General features: G+C 45.9%; 2 non-coding genes across 2 annotated transcripts; both read right to left on the reverse strand.

Moving 5' to 3' along the window:
- Positions 1-3,575: 3,575 nt before the first annotated feature.
- Positions 3,576-3,647, reverse strand: Trnak-uuu (transfer RNA lysine (anticodon UUU)). The gene has a single exon. It is a non-coding gene; the product is annotated as a tRNA-Lys (tRNA).
- Positions 3,648-4,054: 407 nt separating this feature from the next.
- On the reverse strand, positions 4,055-4,126 carry Trnak-uuu (transfer RNA lysine (anticodon UUU)). Its single transcript has one exon. It is a non-coding gene; the product is annotated as a tRNA-Lys (tRNA).
- Positions 4,127-6,326: the final 2,200 nt, after the last annotated feature.

Below are 6,326 nucleotides of genomic sequence, written 5' to 3' on the forward strand. Positions count from 1 at the left end.
AAATGCACGGCAGATGGCGGTGTACGGTCATAGTGCGGTCCTAAGGTGTCCGCACTTTAAAGAACGAAAACATGCAACAAAAACGCCGTGTTACAATATATTGCAATTCAGTGATAAAAATGGCCGCTTTTAAGGCGTTGGTTCTTTGAATGATACGATAAAAACCGGAAGAAGGCTCCAGTCGCGGAATGTTTTGGGAATGAAAGCTTTGAAAAATAGCTTCATAAGGCGGAAAGCAATGCCGACTTTGTACTGGTGATCACTGTGTGATGATATATATGTTGGGGGAAAAGCAATGAGTCGGAGATGGCTCTGTTAGAATGATATCCTTATAAAAGACACCAAGACGTGAATTTTACCGTCATAGGAAAAGGTTAGGCAGGTTGAGATTTGCTTTTATTGATGTGACACTCGCAGCACGAAAGTAATTATACATTATCAAACGCGCAGGGCGATTTTAAATTAATTCAATGCTATCTATGAATATCTTAGTTTGAGGATCTAAAATTGATGAAGCATATTCACGTTTCGGGCACACTAGTGTTTTGTAAAGGAAAAGGTTTTTGGTTTACCGGAGCAACGGACGCAAATTTCGACGCAAATAGCCAGGAGTGCGGTTAGCATTGCATTTTATACTATCAACGTGAGTATGCCACGAAAGGTTATTGGAGACGGCAATACCGAAGTTGTAAGAAGAAACGTTGCTAAGTGCTGAGTTGATACGTGAGTACAAGGAGGTCGTAGCTTTTAAGACATTGCTGGAGATCCTCATCAATTGCGATTTACATACGTTAAGCTTCATTACCAGGCGTTGCACCACGAATAAGTGTTGTCCAGGTCAGATCGCAGGGCATCAAGGTTGTCAGGGGATAAAATTTCAAGGTACATTATCAGCAAATCATCGGCGAATCATCTAACTGTAGATGATATGTTATCTCGTAAGTCGTATATATATTTATATATATATATATATATATATATAGAGAGAGAGAGAGAAATTGTTACGTGGCGGCAGGACACAGATGCGACGAGTGATGTAATGGGGTCATACGATCTATGTACAGTATTTACAAGCGGCCATGGCCTAGTCCACTGGTCCTGTGGCATTATATATATATATATATATATATATATATATATATATATATATATATATATATATATATATATATATATATATATATATATATATATTACGAAAAGAGGGACTAGTCGAGAAAATACAGATAGATCGGTCGGCCCTCTACAATGCCAAAGGAGGCATAGCGGTGTAGTTAGCATATTTTTACAGTTAGTGCAGTTAACAATTTTGTAAAATAAATGTAAAGAAGAATGAAAGAAAAACACGCGCCCAGAGTGGGGCGTGGGTTCGGTCCCCACTCTGGGCGCGTGTTTTTCTTTCTTTATTTCTTACGTTTATACAAAAAAATGTTATCTGCAATAACTGTAGTAAAAAATCCTAACAACACTCCTATCTATCTATCTGTATATATATATATATATATATATATATAGATATATAGATATATATAAATACAGAAAGATAGGTCAGCAGTCTACAACGCCAAAGGAGGCATAGGGCTGTGGTTTGGATCTTTTCCTTCTCACTACGGTTAATTAAGTAAACATTTTTTTTAATATACAGAAGAAAGAAAGAAAAACACGCGCCCAGAGTGGGGACCGAACCCACGCCTTTCGATTACATGTCGAATGCCTTACCAATTCGGCTATCTGGGCGACTGTGTTCTCCTTCACTTTCCGAGCTATTTATATTTACTAGAAGTGTATCTGATGCTTGAGGGTGGTAGCCAGCGCCACTCTGACTAAACGGGGAGAAGGGGACCTTCTTTTCAACCCCCGGGGCGTGACTTGAACGTCTACAGCCTGTCATGAGCGGGTTACTGGCGGGAAGCCCTCTTATGCTACCTAGGCATCAAGGCTGCCAGAACCGAGACCCTCGCTAGGCTTTCGCAGAGTAATATAGTAAGGAAATGAGGGGTTCGTTGAGGAAATACAGAAAGATAGGTCAGCAGTCTACAACGCCAAAGGAGGCATAGGGGTGTGGTTAGGATCTTTTCCTTCTCACTACTGTTAATTAAGTAAACATTTTTTTAATATACAGAAGAAAGAAAGAAAAACACGCGCCCAGAGTGGGGACCGAACCCACGCCTTTCGATTACATGTCGAATGCCTTACCAATTCGGCTATCTGGGCGACTGTGTTCTCCTTCACTTTCCGAGCTATTGATATTTACTAGAAGTGTATTTGATGCTTGAGGGTGGTAGCCAGCGCCACTCTGACTACACGGGGAGAAGGGGACCTTCTTTTCAACCCCTGGGGCGTGACTTGAACGTCTACAGCCTGTCATGAGCGGGTTACTGGCGGGAAGCCCTCTTATGCTACCTAGGCATCAAGGCTGCCAGAACCGAGACCCTCGCTAGGCTTTCGCAGAGTAATATAGTAAGGAAATGAGGGGCTCGTTGAGGAAATACAGAAAGATAGGTCAGCAGTCTACAACGCCAAAGGAGGCATAGGGGTGTGGTTAGGATCTTTTCCTTCTCACTACGGTTAATTAAGTAAACATTTTTTTAATATACAGAAGAAAGAAAGAAAAACACGCGCCCAGAGTGGCGACCGAACCCACGCCTTTCGATTACATGTCGAATGCCTTACCAATTCGGCTATCTGGGCGACTGTGTTCTCCTTCACTTTCCGAGCTATTTATATTTACTAGAAGTGTATCTGATGCTTGAGGGTGGTAGCCAGCGCCACTCTGACTACACGGGGAGAAGGGGACCTTCTTTTCAACCCCCGGGGCGTGACTTGAACGTCTACAGCCTGTCATGAGCGGGTTACTGGCGGGAAGCCCTCTTATGCTACCTAGGCATCAAGGCTGCCAGAACCGAGACCCTCGCTAGGCTTTCGCAGAGTAGTATAGTAAGGAAATGAGGGGCTCGTTGAGGAAATACAGAAAGATAGGTCAGCAGTCTAGAACGCCAAAGGAGGCATAGGGGTGTGGTTAGGATCTTTTCCTTCTCACTACGGTTAATTAAGTAAAAATTTTTCTAATATACAGAAGAAAGAAAGAAAAACACGCGCCCAGAGTGGGGACCGAACCCACGCCTTTCGATTACATGTCGAATGCCTTACCAATTCGGCTATCTGGGCGACTGTGTTCTCCTTCACTTTCCGAGCTATTTATATTTACTAGAAGTGTATCTGATGCTTGAGGGTGGTAGCCAGCGCCACTCTGACTACACGGGGAGAAGGGGACCTTCTTTTCAACCCCCGGGGCGTGACTTGAACGTCTACAGCCTGTCATGAGCGGGTTACTGGCGGGAAGCCCTCTTATGCTACCTAGGCATCAAGGCTGCCAGAACCGAGACCCTCGCTAGGCTTTCGCAGAGTAATATAGTAAGGAAATGAGGGGCTCGTTGAGGAAATACAGAAAGATAGGTCAGCAGTCTACAACGCCAAAGGAGGCATAGGGGTGTGGTTAGGATCTTTTCCTTCTCACTACGGGTAATTAAGTAAACATTTTTTTTTAATATACAGAAGAAAGAAAGAAAAACACGCGCCCAGAGTGGGGACCGAACCCACGCATTTTGATTAAATGTCGAATGCCTTACCAATTCGGCTATCTGGGCGACTGTGTTCTCCTTCACTTTCCGAGCTATTTATATTTACTAGAAGTGTATCTGATGCTTGAGGGTGGTAGCCAGCGCCACTCTGACTACACGGGGAGAAGGGGACCTTCTTTTCAACCCCCGGGGCGTGACTTGAACGTCTACAGCCTGTCATGAGCGGGTTACTGGCGGGAAGCCCTCTTATGCTACCTAGGCATCAAGGCTGCCAGAACCGAGACCCTCGCTAGGCTTTCGCAGAGTAATATAGTAAGGAAATGAGGGGCTCGTTGAGGAAATACAGAAAGATAGGTCAGCAGTCTACAACGCCAAAGGAGGCATAGGGGTGTGGTTAGGATCTTTTCCTTCTCACTACGGGTAATTAAGTAAACATTTTTTTTTAATATACAGAAGAAAGAAAGAAAAACACGCGCCCAGAGTGGGGACCGAACCCACGCATTTTGATTAAATGTCGAATGCCTTACCAATTCGGCTATCTGGGCGACTGTGTTCTCCTTCACTTTCCGAGCTATTTATATTTACTAGAAGTGTATCTGATGCTTGAGGGTGGTAGCCAGCGCCACTCTGACTACACGGGGAGAAGGGGACCTTCTTTTCAACCCCCGGGGCGTGACTTGAACGTCTACAGCCTGTCATGAGCGGGTTACTGGCGGGAAGCCCTCTTATGCTACCTAGGCGTCAAGGCTGCCAGAACCGAGACCCTCGCTAGGCTTTCGCAGAGTAATATAGTAAGGAAATGAGGGGCTCGTTGAGGAAATACAGAGAGAGAAGGAAAAGATCCTAACCACACCCCTATGCCTCCTTTGGCGTTGTAGACTGCTGACCTATCTTTCTGTATTTCCTCAACGAGCCCCTCATTTCCTTACTATATTACTCTGCGAAAGCCTAGCGAGGGTCTCGGTTCTGGCAGCCTTGATGCCTAGGTAGCATAAGAGGGCTTCCCGCCAGTAACCCGCTCATGACAGGCTGTAGACGTTCAAGTCACGCCCCGGGGGTTGAAAAGAAGGTCCCCTTCTCCCCGTGTAGTCAGAGTGGCGCTGGCTACCACCCTCAAGCATCAGATACACTTCTAGTAAATATAAATATCTCGGAAAGTGAAGGAGAACACAGTCGCCCAGATAGCCGAATTGGTAAGGCATTCGACATGTAATCGAAAGGCGTGGGTTCGGTCCCCACTCTGGGCGCGTGTTTTTCTTTCTTTCTTCTGTATATTAGAAAAATTTTTACTTAATTAACCGTAGTGAGAAGGAAAAGATCCTAACCACACCCCTATGCCTCCTTTGGCGTTCTAGACTGCTGACCTATCTTTCTGTATTTCCTCAACGAGCCCCTCATTTCCTTACTATACTACTCTGCGAAAGCCTAGCGAGGGTCTCGGTTCTGGCAGCCTTGATGCCTAGGTAGCATAAGAGGGCTTCCCGCCAGTAACCCGCTCATGACAGGCTGTAGACGTTCAAGTCACGCCCCGGGGGTTGAAAAGAAGGTCCCCTTCTCCCCGTGTAGTCAGAGTGGCGCTGGCTACCACCCTCAAGCATCAGATACACTTCTAGTAAATATAAATAGCTCGGAAAGTGAAGGAGAACACAGTCGCCCAGATAGCCGAATTGGTAAGGCATTCGACATGTAATCGAAAGGCGTGGGTTCGGTCCCTACTCTGGGCGCGTGTTTTTCTTTCTTTCTTCTGTATATTAAAAAAAATGTTTACTTAATTAACCGTAGTGAGAAGGAAAAGATCCTAACCACACCCCTATGCCTCCTTTGGCGTTGTAGACTGCTGACCTATCTTTCTGTATTTCCTCAACGAGCCCCTCATTTCCTTACTATATATATAAATATATATATATAAATATATAAATATAAATATATAAATATATATATATATATAAATATATATATATATATAGAGAGAGAGAGCGCCACCATCATCATCAGCAGATTGGCCACCTGGCACGGAACACACTCGGCACTCGGCACACCTCGGGAACGGCACCCGCGTTCTACGCGCCTCGTCATGTCCATGGCGCAGCCAACGCAACCGTAATAAACGTGGGCTCGGCCGCTCCGCCTCATCGGCTGCCTACAGTTTGGTGACACGGCAAGCGGCTTCGCTATGGCATCGCAGCACTGCTTCTCCAGACACAACACGGACGATGGCACGCGAAGAACATTTTCCGCCCTCCCAGACCTTCCCTTGCTGATCCTATTAGATGAATTCTCAAACCACGCTGCATGGTTCGTCATCTTGGAGAGCAATTTTTATGTAAATGACATCTGCTCCGAGGAAATCAGGTACCTCGTGACACTACAGAAGCTACCTGCTGACCTCATTGAGCAGATTCAGCTGCCGACCCCAGGACCCGGTGCGTATTGGCGTTTTACTTCCGAATTGGCGTTTTGAATTGGCGGTTCGAATTGGCGTATTGGCGTTTCACTTCCGAATTGGCGTTTTACTTAGCCAACTCGACGCCACACCATGGCGCAGTCCCAGACGTTGTTGCGTCTGCTGCACAAACCCACTTGCCCCAGCTCGCCTCGACCGCTTCTTCTACTCCAGGCGAGGGCTCCGGTGAGCGCCTTGGCTGTGTGACCGTGCTATCTTTCCGAATCTCGCCGCCTGCTTTACCAGCGTTGCACATGAAGTGCACCACGACGTTGACGCAATGCCTAGATCCACTGCAATCG

This window comes from Haemaphysalis longicornis, unplaced genomic scaffold (genome assembly GCF_048455015.1).
Source record: "Haemaphysalis longicornis isolate Haplotype H1 unplaced genomic scaffold, Haemaphysalis longicornis Haplotype H1 scaffold_6, whole genome shotgun sequence".
In the NCBI taxonomy this organism is placed as follows: Eukaryota; Metazoa; Arthropoda; class Arachnida; order Ixodida; family Ixodidae; genus Haemaphysalis; species Haemaphysalis longicornis.